We start from the raw sequence: 15,719 nt of genomic DNA on the forward strand, positions 1-15,719 counted from the left end.
AAAAGTAAGATGCACAGAGATGTGTATGATTCCATTTATGTAAAACAAATGAAACAAAAATGTGAACGTGTATAAATATGTTTTTAAGTGGCTACATGATCATAGAAAAAGTCCATTAGGCTACATACACCAGACTGTGAACATGGGATGGTTTTGTGGTACAAGGAAAAGCAAAAACAGGGAAGACAAGTAACAAAATAAATAAATAAAAATAAACTTTAAAAAAGATATTTTTAGAAAAGAACACTAAAAAGTAACAGTACCATGTAATATAAGTGAAAGATTGGACTTTGCTAAACTAGTTGAAGTCATCATTTTTTCAAATATAAAAGCAATGTGGTAACAGATTTGTAAGGGTTTAGGGACATATGTGTTTTAAGATGAATATCAAAACACAAAACAATAACAACAACAACAACAAACCCTTATGTACACTAGTAGAAAGATGATAGTAAAACCCTCTATGACAAAAGCAAGTGCAAATTATCTCAAGTGTTTCTGTTAACAGATTTTAAAAATGCAGTTTGAGGTTACAGTTAATAGCATCTTAAGTACAAGGAAAAGAAATGCCAAATAAAGCAGATTTGATTCCAGATCATGGAATAAAATAGGCAGGCTATAATGGCTTCTTTCAGTTATGACTTAAGATCCCTCCACCAGTGGAGCATCTAGGTGGCTCAGTCAATTAGGTATCTGACTCTTGATTTCAACTCACATAATGATCTCACGATTCAGGAGATAAAGCCCTGTGTCAGGCTCTGTACTGACAGCATGGAGCCTGCTTCAGGTTCTCTCTCTCTGCCCCTACCCCTCTCGTTCTCTCTCTCTCTCTCTCTCTCTCTCTCTCTCTGTCTCTCTCTCTCAGTAGATAAATAAGCTTTTTTTTTTTTTTTTTTTTTAAAAAAAGGCTCCTCCACCACAGGTATTAATGTAACCATTTTACAGATGATGAAACTGAGTCTTTGAAAGTTTTGGCAGCTTTCCTAAGATTACTCTACTTGAATTTGAGCCCATTTCACATAATTCCAAAACCCACGTACTACTCACTATCATAATAATTGTCTCACTATAGAATGACATACTATAGATTTAAAATTCATTTAGGAGCATGACATACATATCCTGTATTTGCCATGGCAGGCTATATTGTATTCCAGAGTGGTGCCACCGAGTTCTTCTCTTCTTTTGTATCAACCCAAATGTTCTCTGTGTTTCCATGCCCCAATATATATATCCCTAATTAGATCTGTATAGGCTCACAAACCTATATGATCTTCACACACCTCCATCTCACTGACTTCTTCTGTCTTACTCCACTCCAGCCACTCTGGCCTCCTTGTTGTTCCTCAAACACAATAAGCATGTTCCTGCCTCAGTGCCTTTGTACTTGCTATTTCCTCTACCCGGAATAGTCTTCCTTCACTTCCTTCAGATGTCTACTTGATTCACTCTCCTCCTTCAGAATGAACCTTTTCCAGATCAACTTACTTAAAATTAGAATCTTTGTGGCCAATCTGACTCTTGCTAAATGGTATCTCCTGTTTTATTTTTTCTATCACATTCATTATCATTTAATAAGTTTTATATTTATTTACTTTGTTTGATCCCTACCACAAAAATGTAAACCTCACAGGGCATTGATTTTCTCTCTTTTTTTTTTTTTACTGGCATGTCACAAGCATCTAAAATAGTACCTGGAACACAATAGGTTCTCAATGTGTGGAACAAATGAATAAGTGCATTGCTGTTCTCCTTTCCAATATTCAGATCTGATAGTATGATGTTCATTAGATATGTCTTTTAAGTACCACATTCTGGTCATGCATCTCATGCTATAAATGTCTACAATTTCTAGATGCCTGTGATTTCTAGAGATAAAAACAGGACTGAGGGGTCAGTGGTGAGACAAGTGAGTCAATAATATTGTTGAAGAAATTGTGATTGTATAATATGAAAATATAATTTTTATCTATGCCTATACTTTACACAAAAATGAATCTAGGTAGATTATATACATATTTTTAAGTGGTTCAAAGCTACAGAAATTCAAATTTTATGTTGTCATTAGAAGGGTAATAAACAGGGGCACTGGGTGGCTCAGTAGGTTAAGCGTCAGACGGCGGCTCAGGTCATGATCTCATGGCTCATTAGTTCAAGCCCTGCATCAGGCTCTGTGCTGACAGCTCAGAGCCTGGAGCCTGCTTCGGATTCTATGTCTCCCTCTCTCTCTCTGCCCCTCCTCTGCTCATGCTCTGTCTCTCTCTGTCTCTCAAAAATGAATAAACGTTAAAAAAATTTTAAAAGAAGGGTAATAAGCAATGTCAATATTGCAAAAAGGAATCAAACAAATTTATAAGAAAAAAGTTAAGGTTTTAGTGGCTAAAAGGGCAAGGTGTAAATAATTTATATAATGAATACACAATTTGTAAACAAACATGGAAAAACCTTCAATGAGTTAACAACAAATGCAAATGAAAACTATAATATGGTATCATCTGACATTTAGAAAGCAATGTGGTTAAATGGCTATGACAATGTTAAATGAAAAAGGCAGAATTCAAAATTGTATCTGTCATGGTTATAATTATGTATATGGACATGGACAGGAAGGGAACCCAAAAGCTAGATGTAACTTGGTCTGCTAGTTTTATGAGCATACTGAAATTTAAAGTTTATTTTCATCCCTTCCTTACCCGACCCTATCCTATGTTTTGGTATGTTGACATTTGAGGTCAATCCTCACCTGGCCAGTTTTGGTTTTATTGTTGTTGCAGTTTTAAACTGAGAAATACTAATTTTCTATCTCTGTCACACCATATTTTTTCCCAGAGCATTAGGCTTTGTAGTTTTGAGAGCCAGAATAGTACAGAGGTTACAAGCACAGACTCTAGAGCCAGACTGCCCTAGTTTGAATCCTACTTTTTACTTGACCTTGGGCAAGTTACTCCAATGGCTCAATTACTTCACCTTTAAAATGAACATAATAATAATCCCTCACTTGTGTGGTTTTTGCAAGGATTAAAAAAGTTCATGCATGTAAAGCACTTAGGACAGCACGTAGCACTAGATAATAGTGACTATTATTATTATTTTAATTAATTAGTTAAATAATTGATTATTTTCTCTCTGTCTCTCAATATTCTCAATATTCTTGATTAGATTGAAACTCTTGTCAAGCAAGCTCGACAACCTTAAGAATCATAGGGTGGGAATGCAAACTGGTGCAGCCACTCTGGAAAACAGTGTGGAGGTTCCTCAAAAAATTAAAAATAGATCTACCCAATGACCCAGGAATAGCACTGCTAGGAACTTACCCAAGGGATACAGGAGTGCTGATGCATAGGAGCACTTTACCCCAATGTTTATAGCAGCCAAACAATAGCCAAATTATGGAAGGAGCCTAAATGTCCATCAACTGATGAATGGATAAAGAAATTGTGGTTTATATACACAATGGAATACTACATGGCAATGAGAAAGAATGAAATATGGCCTTTTGTAGCAACATGGATGGAACTGGAGAGTGTTATGCTAAGTGAAATAAGTCATACAGAGAAAGACAGATAGCATATGTTTTCACTCTTACGTGGATCCTGAGAAACTTAACAGAAGACCATGGGGGAGGGGAAGGAAAAAAAAAGGTTAGAGAGGGAGGGAGCCAAAACACAAAAGACTCTTAAAAACTGAGAACAAACTGAGGGTTGATGGGCGTTGGGAGGGAGCAGAGGGTGGGTGATGGGTGTTGAGGAGGGCACCTGTTGGGATGAGCACTGGGTGTTGTATGGAAACCAATTTGACAATAAATTTCATATTAAAAAAAAAAGAATCATAGGGTTCTTTGCCAGGAGTCTGTTGTTTTCAAACTATAATTAATGGTTCAGGTAATGACAAATCTGATCTCTAATGCCATCTTTGTACTATCTAACCACAGAACACAGTCAGGCAAGTTACAGTTTCTCCAGGTGGCAGAACAGACTCAAAAGGGTTGGGATCTGGAGCTAAACCACCAACCATGTGGGACAGACAGAGGAAGAACAGATCCCTCCCTAGGTACTAGGAAATTAAGTCTAAACATTTGCTGAAATACGTGTCATGTTCCAGTTATTGTGCTAAGTCTAAAAGCAGAGTAGTCGGTAAGAAAAGCCATTGCTTTCATAGAGGGTAAAGACAAAGAGAAACATCAAATAATCACAAGTGCAATAGGTGCCACTCAGAGATCCAGGATTCTAGGGGAGCTTACAGTCTGACAAGCGGATATTACAACCACATGATCACAGTCAACAGAACACAGGTTGATCCAGCATAGGCTGCTGTCAAAGTGAGTGGCAGTAGCTGGCAATAAGGAATACATAGCAATTATTACTCAAAACTACAGGAGGCATGCTGGGACTCTTTATTCTGGAAGTTCCTGCCACCAGGCAACATCAAGGAGAGAACTCAGATACTCAGAAGATTAAAACAGATTGGCACATCCTGAAAGGAGGTGAAAAGAATGTACCATATTCTAGAACTCCAAGTAATTCAGTATGGCTGGAGCCCAGACAGGAGGAGCGCTGGGAAGGGAGGCAGGAGCAGCAAGCAGGGACTAGATCTTGAGAGCATTTTCATACCACATGGTGGACATCTGCCAAAAACCTGCAGCCTGCTGGCTGGGGAGTACTATCAGGCTCAGTTCTCCTGCTCCTTTCCACCTAACAACAGCACCACACTGAGCCTCTGCCAGTGTGGAGAGAGGCGTTTTCTAGCTGCCGCATTAACCCAAATGGTCCAAACCCACATTCAGAAGGACTTGTAACTAATATGGGCTGTACAGTTGCACCTGAGAGCACAAACAAGAGGTAAGGCTCTCTTTTCCTTCTCTTTCTTCCTCCCTCCCTTTCTCTCTCTCTCTCTCTCTCTCTCTCTCTCTCTCTCTCTCTCTTTTTCTCTCTCCTGCTTTTTTAGGTTAAAGTCCAACAACTTCTTTTCTAATGAATAAATAGCTCAATGTTTATTTTGCCTTTTCCCCCCTATGTCCAAGGGAAATGATAATATAGCCCTTAATTTTTCTTGCTTTGAATGGGGTTTGCGGAAAGGGGGTACTAGTGTCAGTAGGTGGCAGCATGGAAGGAAGCTCTGCTGGGAATTCTCCATCCAAAGGGAAGAAACACCCACATGCCTACAGAAAAATAAAATAGGCCTTTTTATCTCATCTGTGAATTCTTTCTCTGTGATCGTTTTTCTTGGAATCATGCTGATATTCACTTTGTTATTATTTTAAAACTATATAATTTTGGAACTATATTTGTGTTATAAACACTACATACTTGTACCACATAGATTACCTTTATGAAATAACTTCACATTTATAGAAGAATTGGCATTCTACTCTAAGAAAAACTTTCTCTCCTGCTTGTCTGCTTATCTCTGTATGGACTTGTGTATTCCTATTTTGTTCAATGCGTTGTAGTCTGTTACTGTCCTTACTTACTTTTATGTGCAAAATGAACCAGACTTGGCCAGTGGGGATCCCTTCATATGTCCTTCAAAGGACATAGCTTCTATGTCCTTTGACAAGTGTTTATAATTGTTTGAGCATTTCCTTACTCTCTTGAACAACAGGTGATCCTAAATCATCTTGCATTTTCTTTGCCTCAGCTCTGGTACCAACCATTTACAACAAATACTGGTTCCTTTTAGCAAATATCAATATTTAGAAACCAAGATCTAGGCACTCACCATGTTCATTTCTACTGAGCTGTCATTGCTTCTAAGCTCTCTCAGAGAACAGAGCTAGGAAATATATGCATGTATACACATAGACATACAAACACACACACATTTATATTTATCTCTATATGTATCCATGTATGTATATTTTTTAAACTCATTAGTTTACATACCAATACTTTTAATTCCAATTCAGCACTTCAGGTTCTCTCCGGCCTTCCTCTTTCCATATCTGTAAACTCTTTCTCCAACAGTGAGAAACCTGACTCACATGATCCTCAGTGTGTTTATTTATTTGTTCAATCTACCTGTATGTAATTGATCTATCTACCATGTTGGCTGTCTGCTTAGCCCCAGGCACTGCCATTTCCACAGCAACTGCCTCTTTCAGAGGAGGAGAATGGATAGAAAGAGTGGCTTAATGAGAGGAAAAGAAAAATGGAAGGAGGGAAGGAAGGAAGGAAGCAAGGAAGGAAGGAAGGAAGGAAGGAAGGAAGGGCCCGTTCCATCTTAAAGCTTCCCACCTACAGATTGTTCAAAAAACCAAGGGCTTACTCAAAGGCAAGGGTTCAATAGTGTTTCCAAATGCCAAATAGGGAAAGAAACAGAGAGTCTGATCAGCATTCAACTGTCTGTGCTTTCTGATCAGCATTCAACTGTCTATGCTTCTTGCAGTAACTCAAAGTTTCTGTCAATAATAATCTCAGAGAGTCCTACAGAGGCTTTTCTACAGACACTGTGATTATGGTTGAGGGTATTGCTGCCATTGCCATAGTAGTGTCCCTATTTGGGCTCCACAGTTATATTAATTCTAATTTATACTCACACACCTGTCCGTGATTAACCACCATGTCATAATATCTGTGTTAAAAGGACCCTACACACAGTGCTGAGACCAACCCTTCCCCATGGAAGCTTTTATATTGAAAGCTAAAGCTCTTAGAGACCAAATACAAAGACCCAAATACTTCTATGAGGAGTTATCAGGCCTTTATCCTCCCTAGAAAGATCTTGATATTCTTTTTAGATAAAAACAGTGATAATTTCTGGCTTTTTCAGGATAGTGATGGTGCATAACAGGATCTGCAATTTACAAAATCCCGGGGCACACATACTTTTATTTAAGAAAAGGTAGGAAATTACCTTAGAGACATATGTGAAATATGAATATTTTATCACACTTAGAAGACCTCAGCAAAATTCCAATATATGAATAATATTCTTCACTTCCTCTTAGAGAACTTGTGGCACCCTCTGATGATAAATCTGAATCCCTCCTTAGATAATAATTTATCCCCTTTACAGAAATCTCTAGTCCAGGTAGTAGTAAGCTTTCCTCGACAACATCACATTCAAGCCAACTTTAGAAATGCTCCTTTAAAGTCCAGAAGCTTAATTTCTGGGCCAAATCTGGCCAGAATGGATCAGAATAGTACCCAACTGTCCACCAACCATAGACATGAGAAATAAATGATAGTATATTCAAAAGCAAAATATTACACAGCAGTGAGTGTACTACAACTATGCAGCAGCACTGCATCTCACGAACATAACCAAATGTGAAAGTAGGCATCGTGTATGATTCTGTTCCTACACGATGTCTACTTTCATGTTCAAATATAGACAAAACCAGTTCATGGTGCTACAAGTCAGAATTGTAGTCACTTGTGGGGGAATAGCTAGAAGAGGGCACAAAGGGGGTTTCCAGAATTCTAACACTATTCTGTTTCTTGATCTGGGTCCTATCCATTCTGTAAAATTTCATCAAGCTATACACTTAAAATTTATATATTTTTACTGTGTATATTAAATTCAATCAATATATATTTATGCCTCAAAAGGCTCCTTGAGTGAAACACCATTGATCCTTAAGGAAGGATCCAGAAATTTTCAGGGAAAAAAGACCATTCTTAGGTCACTTTCTAACATCTTCAGAAAAGGTCAGGATTGTTTTAAGTCCCCTGGTTATGACAGTAGGCTTCTCTTCTGTCTCCACACCTGCTTACTCTGACTGACCTTAGCCCCATATATTTGAATCAGACCATGTGGGTACCATTTTGTGACTAGAGGATTTTTGGAGGTGAGTGAAACTCCATGTTTATACCTATATTTTGAGAAGGCTGACTCTCCCCAAGTCAAATTTGCCAAAATTTTTTTAATGTTTATTTACTTTTGAGAGAGAGAGAGAGAGAGAGAGAGAGAGAGAGAGAATGAGCGGGGGAAGGGCAGAAAGAAAGGGAGACAGAATCCAAAGCAGGCTCCAGGGTCTGAGCTGTCAGCACAGAGCCCAATGAGGGGCTCGAACCCACAAACTGTGAGACTGTGACCTGAGCCAAAGTTAGACGCTTAACCTACCGAGCCACCCAGGTGCCCCAAATTTGCCAAAATTTAATTGAGAGCCTACTGAACATCAAGTCACATTCAAGGCCTGGAGACTACTCATGCTGAGGTGGGGAAATCCAGTCATGACAGGTAAACATCTCTAGAAAGTAGGAAAATTTAATGATCTTCTTTAAAATGTTGAATTTAAGATTTCAAAGATCCAGAACCAGAAATCTTGAGCTGATATCCCATTTTTCAGTCTTAAGTAGCAGATAGTTTTGAAAGCTCCCCATACCCAGAGTGGTTCTTTGCCCTTCAAAATGATGTGAGCCTGTAACCACATTTAGAGCTATGGGACTTAAATTGGTAGGGGAAATTGGATTTTTGTTGCTTTGGAGAAGAGAGAAAAAGACAAATAAAATGTGTGTCTTTATGACTTACTTTTCCATAGGATTCAAAAGATGTTAATCCATAAATTTGTGAACTCCCCATTTGGCTCTCTGGGATGCAATCTAATCTTAAGGTAACATATATGTAACTATTCCCTATGCACAATGAAGATATGCAGCTATTGAATATATTCCCAGCAGCATGTCCCTGGAATAGTTTCAGGTTGATGTCTGGCTCTACTTATTCTTACCGTTATTATCAGCACACCTATTCATACCCCAAATGTTGCTCAACTGATTAAAAGACACTTTCTAACTTTTTTTCATTGCTTCTACGTCATCTTTGCAGTTTTTTTCCTTTTTTAATTATTTGTGAACACTCCTTAGTCTCAGCCCAATTCCTAAAACTGCCACAATATCCAACTAGCAATTTTCATTTTTTCCTCATATATTTTTTCCAAAAAACATCATAACAAGTTATCCAAGACTTTAACCAAGTTATATTCTTGCATTCTTGGCAACTGAATCACTGAAAGAATGAGTCTGATAATCATCCCCAATGACATTTTTATCAGGGCTTTCATAAAATAATCCCTATATTGGAGCAATAAATAGTTTATTTGAATTTTTCTTGAAAAACAAATTATATTTAGAATGGTTCTGTAATCTGTGTACTTTTCCTAAGAGACTCCTTCTAGGTCTTTCTTTGTTCATCTCGTGACCAATAATATCCACAAATATAACTACCACCTAAGCAACTCAGGTATTTTATAAGCCCATAAAAAGGTAAAAGGACCTTCAGGATGTGTGTATATTTTCAAAGTCATTAGATTAATATAGAAGTATCATCTGAAGCAGAATTTTGTTTAGGAATCGGGATGTGTAATTTTTAACACCGAGAACATATGCTCTCCTTTTTTCTTCCCCTCTTTATTTCTCCACTACTGTGATTCTTCCCTTCATTTGAACAGCTTCTAAGCTCTTCATTCTAAGATTGCACCCTGTTTTTGCTTTTCTTTATTAATCTTACTACTCAAAATCTGAAAGTAGGGTTCAGTAAACTTTCTAGGTGAAACCAAAGGGGACGTTTGTCAAACTTGGCACCCTCTGGTTTAAGGTCTGTATCATGCCGCTGATACTTATAGTTTCCAACCTCTGTTGGCTCCTTTACAATCTAATGCCCTGTAGTCTCTACTTACTTTCTGGCACAGGAAATCTCTCCTCTTTCCTCACAGATAACATGGTAAATGGTTTTGAAGCTTTTTCAAATGAGGAAAGTGATGGCACTAAAAGTTGCATCGATCGTATACTATTTTATAGTTTATGAGATAGTTTACGGAATTGTTAGAAATAAATGACAGGCCTCCTAATTCCCAATCCCTATGTCTGGAAAGAATTTAACACTATTGTCTTACTCTCATTTTACTTAGTTTTAAGATTATCATCTATTAATAATAAGTGTAACTGTTCTCCCATTAATGATGGCAATATAAAGTCTTCCTTCCAAATAATTTATTTAAGTAAAAATGCCATTACATTAAAGAAACTTTAAATAAATAATAGCAAAGGTGATATGAGGATATGGCAAAAATCGTGAAAATCAAATGACTAAAGTTTGGGAACCATCACTATTTGGAAAACTATAAAGACTGATGTAGAATGATGGCAGGGCAACTGAAAGTCAAATGTCATTTACTCTGTTCTCTAGATGGTACTTAATGATTCCCGTGCTCCCTTATGACATCAGTTGAGGTCATAATGGCAAGAGACAATCCCAGGCTTTCCGCTTGCCTGACTCCAGCCAATAGCTGACTGGCAATTAGAGAAGCAATCCTATCACACGTTTGGAATAGTCAGAAAATGTGCTGATAGGAGCCAATCAGAGCGACAATCTTCAAGTCCTATAAAAAACATAAAACTGACCCAAGAAAAGAAATAGGTAAGTTGGCCAGTATCAGGGAGCACAGATTTGCATGCTACCTCACCCCTGAGGCACCAGTCTCTGATTTTTTTTTTTTTTTTTTTTTTTTTTTTGGCTCTTTCTAAAAACTAGATGTGAATCCTGGGCAAGTGTACAACAGTGACAGAAAGAGCACTATGCTCTGGGTAACCCTAAAAGTTTACTAAGGACACTGTAAAGTGGGAACCATCTTTGCTTGGTATTTATGGTATTTCTATTATAGCAAATATTTTTAGCTAAAAAATGATAAACATCTTGTTTAAGTGGCAAGTAGTTGGGATGGAAGTTTTGTTTTTGGCAAAGCCATAAGTGGGGGGACAGGGCTAGGGGGACTGACACAAAGATCTTGCCCTAAACCCTTACAGGGGGACAGAAGTTAGGAGAGGAAGCTCATGCTTTTGTTTAAGAACAATTTATAGGAACAAAAATTATAACAATATTTATTAACTTTAGGATATTTTTAAAACTTTTATAAACTTCAATGTCTTCATCTGAAAATAAAGAGAGCAATAACATACCTCACACTAATTATTGTGCAGATTACATGAGATAATGAATATAAATCACCAGGTCACACTAATGCTCCATAAATGTGACTTCGCCATGAAGGCAAAAGAACTGAGGACAAGATCTGAATCGTACCAGTTATGTAACCATGGGTCAGTTTATTTATTTATGACTCAAAATTTTCCAAAATGTATATGAGACAGATTATAAAAATTCCAAATAACAAAATAGTATACATAAAATTTCAGAATCAGGGAAAATATAAATTGGAATGGAAAACCAAGTGAAAAGAAAAAATATAACATATATGTTCAGACCATTAAGTCTTTTCACAAGTACTAATGTGTACTAAAGTATAAAATTAGCTCTGGGCTTCCTAGCAACCCGAAAGAAGATGGGAAAATGTTTGAACAAAATATCCCTTCATTCTCCATGGGGAAGAAAAATATCAAATGCTCATGACAAACGTGTTTTCGAAGCTTTAGTCTCCTCATCATTAAAATGATAAAAAATATTATCTAGCTTTCAGGTTAGATGTTGAAGACTAAGTGGAATAATGTATATGAAAAAGTACTTTTAAACTTAATGTGCTATATAAATGTTACTTATTAGTCCATATACTTTATCTAATAGAGCAGGCTTCTCACACTTTGGGATCTTCTGTTAAGTTACTGAGCTAAATTACTTTTACCATAGGAATATCTAGCATCTCCAGGTACTATTCTAATTATTTACATGTATTCAATTCCCCTTGACAATAATAGTAGCTGATATTTTATTATCCCAAATCAGATGAAGAAATTGGGGCACAGAGAGGTTAAGTAACATTCCCAAGATTACTCTGCTAGTATGTGGCAGTGGTAACATGAATACCCAGGAAATTTGGCCTCTCAACACATGCTTTTAACCATACTTGTACACAGTTACAACTAGGTATAAATTCCTTATACTCACAGGGCTTATGTAACTATAAAGAATACCCATCTATAAACTGAATATAAACCAACCAATAAAACCAATAAGTTTTAAATTAAAGGTCTTAATGTGATGTGACAGAAGATAATTGTTTTCCCCATAACTACTGGTAGCATGAATTTGATGAATTTGGTCAGGTTAAAACCAGGTAGTGCGGGGCGCCTGGGTGGCGCAGTCGGTTGAGCGTCCGACTTCAGCCAGGTCACGATCTCGCGGTCCGTGAGTTCGAGCCCCGCGTCAGGCTCTGGGCTGATGGCTCAGAGCCTGGAGCCTGTTTCCGATTCTGTGTCTCCCTCTCTCTCTGCCCCTCCCCCGTTCATGCTCTGTCTCTCTCTGTCCCAAAAAAATAAATAAACGTTGAAAAAAAAATTTTTTTAAATAAAAAAAAAAAACCAGGTAGTGCAAGACTACATTACCTCATCACTGTTTTTCATCCAAATTACTGTAAACCATTGTTCATATAGCTTATATTGATATTATGCCTTTACTTGATATAAACACATCATTTACATATTAAGTCTGCTTTGGTTCTTTTCTCATTAGTTCCCTGATTAAAGTAGAATTGCTTGGTGCTAACTCAATTATAAAAACAGACTAAAATTGCAGAGTAGCACTTGGCCATAGGGAGGTCATTCAGATGATGCACAATATGCTTCTTACTTTTAAATTATTGTTTAAATGAAAATTAAAATTTTTTTAGTTTTCACAGAGAGCTCAGAGATACCAGTTTGAGAAATCCCACGAGAGACTATTCTTTAAAAAGCAGGTGACCAGATGATCTCTTCGTAATTTGATGTGCAACCCTATCCCACTCTGTTGCCAGAGAGGAAGAACTGAGCACCACCTCCTGCCAGTAAGAGAAGAAAGTCTCTAAGCAATGTCTATACTCCTCAACTTCTTTCTATCATGTACCCAGGGCTCCTTGGGGCATCTTGAGGTGGCGAGTCCAGCTAGTCTGAGTCCTATCAGAAAAGAGGGAGACTTTAGGGAGATTTGGCTACAATAAACCTGTTCTGATGGTACCAAGTGCCACATGCTAGCCCTAGTGGCCTCAGACTGACAAGGGGCTCTTTCGGGATTCTTTCAGCAATAGCCAAGTCCCAAGACCATGCTCAACTTGAATTCCAAGCCGAAAGGGTCTCAGTTCTCAATGAACAGTTCAGGCCCAGGGTGAAAGCAGATCCAGAAGCACTGCTTCAGGATCAGTTCAAAATAGATAGGAATTTAGCCTTGTTTCCTATTGTAAGTATTCTTCAAATTATGTTTTGCAGGGGCGCCTGGGTGGCGCAGTCGGTTAAGCGTCCGACTTCAGCCAGGTCACGATCTCGCGGTCTGTGAGTTCGAGCCCCGCGTCGGGCTCTGGGCTGATGGCTCAGAGCCTGGAGCCTGTTTCTGATTCTGTGTCTCCCTCTCTCTCTGCCCCTCCCCCGTTCATGCTCTGTCTCTCTCTGTCCCAAAAATAAATAAACGTTGAAAAAAAAATTTTTTTTTAAAAATTATGTTTTGCAAACTGAGGTTTGATGTATTGGTTTCCAAATATGCACAGTGGACACAGCATACTGATGTGAAGATGCAAATAGTTTTAAGATGTCTGTTACTGAGGATTGCATATTAAAGACTTCTTTGAAGACAGCAAAAATGTTGCAATAATCTCTACAGAGAAGCAAAGACAAGAGTCCAGCATGCCAGTGTCTGGCTTAAAATTACCATGAAATAAAGAGCCAATAGCACAGATCCTTACTAGCAGTTCTGAGAATGAAGCCTGGACCCTAAAATAGAGTGACTAACTCAATCTCATGATGACTGAAACCTGATCTTGGCCTCATCAACATTTTACACTAACTCCTGGATAAGCAATCTCTTTAAAGAACCCCCAGTAAGGATAAATAACACCCATCTGGCATTTTCTTTTGCTAGGTGAAAAATGATAAGAGGTATATGATAAATGATAGTAAGTCTGAAATTAAGGAAGGTCATATCAACAACTTATCATATATAGAATAAAGGTAGCAAACAGTTGGCTGCCACCAGGGCTGTAGGCTTATTTATAAACAGTTGATCTAAAATGACCATATTTTCTGATTTTCCCTGTATAATCCAGGCTGTTGTACCAGTAGTTATTAATAGCGCCATTTTCACTCTTGAAAATTTCTCAATTTTACTACAAATTATCTAGTCACCCTAGTCACCCTATCTATGACACCATCCCATGTTATTTTATACTCCACCTCCCCTTCTGATCCTCTTCTCCCTCATCCCCTAGGAATCCCTTATCATCTTCTTTACTCATTGACCATCTTTCCCTGTTTTCCAAGTGTTTCATGCTCCAAAGTTACCCCTCTATTCAGTATTCACTCCCATGTAACCCAAATTCATTCAACTCAAATGATCCTGGGAAATGATTAGAAAGCAAGCAATGTGGTTATTACATGGAAAGGAGTTTGTGCTATCTGTGATTTTACAAATAATTTAGAACTATAGAATGGGGGGACAGTTTTCTAATGCCTCTTGAAAATCTCTGCCATTTGTCAAAGTAGGGTACAATTGTGTTAATTATGTAATCACTTCTGTCTGAGTTATTTTTGTGACTGCTATTATATATACACTTGTTCAGTTATATAATAGGGATCGCTGACTTGGCACCCTTTATTCTGAAAGTTTGCCAACACAAAAAGAAGTACAAGGAAAGACATTGGAAAGATATCCAGAGAAGCAGGATTATATTCTTTATTACACATTTCCATATTTTCCAAGTGGCTTGAATTAAGTTTATATTACTTTTCACCATCTGGAAGGAAAAATGAATTTAATAGAAGAGAATAATATGTAAGACAAGAGTAAAGATCACTTAGACCACTACTTATTCTTATCAACAAGAAAATATGAAAGCTAGCTTTGACATTGGATAATTGTCAGCTGGTTACAAACACATGTGTTTATATCACATATAAAATAAAGCTTCTTTCAGTGGTCAAAAAGTTAAAGTGAATCATCACACCAGCAATCCAGCTTTGCAAGAACTGCCTCTCTTTTATTAGTTACCCTTAACTGGCAAGATAAAGCCCCGCCCACCCCCCTCCCCCCCCCCCCCCCCCCACTGCTTCCCACTGTGTGCCACAGCAAGGTGTTAACCAAGACAGACAGGAATAAGTCTTGTAAAAGCACATTTTTAAGGGGTGCTATTTCTTTGCACCACCTACTTTGAGCACCAGAATTTTTACTGCAATTGTCAGTTGAGGGCTATTCAAATTCCCAAATTCTAAATTATAACAATGCCTAAAGTGTTCTTTTAATGCAGAACAAATTCATTACAAATAACTGACCTAAATATTAAAATACAGTAACCACCTATGCAGATTCCTTCATTAAAATCAACCCCCATTCCCCCCACCCTAAGGAATTATAAGAAGCCTTAGCTAGATATAGCTAGGAAAATTATTTACAATTTGATCCTGTTAAACTCTTCTTCCTTTGTCATCCCAGGCCTGAATTATTTACTGACTTTTTCTTCCCAATAATAATTCATGTTCTATAACAGTAAATGATCTTTCTTGTATGGAAGCTTTAATTATTTCTCACAGAAAATTTTCATCTCTTTTTCTATAACTATTCAATCTCATACTTTAAGCAAGAGTCTTTACCAAACTCTGTTTGCTGTGCTTCTGTTGCTGTGGTTCTGTTGCTGTGATTATTCCAATTCCTCTTTGACCTCAAATCTACACAAGGGTTAAATTTTAAATAGGATAGTCTCTGTCAGTATACGATTTTTTCATCACCAATTTGCAGGTGGGAGTGGTGGGAGTCATGGAGGGAAATATGTTCTTTTTTTTTTTTAATAGCACAAAGAATAACTTTCA

At 37.5% G+C, this 15,719-nt stretch overlaps 1 protein-coding gene across 1 annotated transcript in view; it reads left to right on the forward strand.

Annotated features, from left to right (window-relative positions):
• Positions 1 to 10,239: 10,239 nt before the first annotated feature.
• Positions 10,240 to 15,719, forward strand: part of EPC1 (enhancer of polycomb 1) — a 107,121-nt gene continuing 101,641 nt past the window's right edge. The window contains exon 1 of the mRNA XM_086714620.1: positions 10,240 to 10,359. The gene's annotated coding sequence lies outside the window, so the exon portion shown is untranslated. The remainder of the gene's footprint in view (positions 10,360 to 15,719) is intronic.

The sequence above is a fragment of the Puma concolor genome, chromosome B4 (assembly GCF_028749965.1).
Source record: "Puma concolor isolate L17-30 chromosome B4, mPumCon1.1.hap2, whole genome shotgun sequence".
Lineage (NCBI taxonomy): Eukaryota > Metazoa > Chordata > Mammalia > Carnivora > Felidae > Puma > Puma concolor.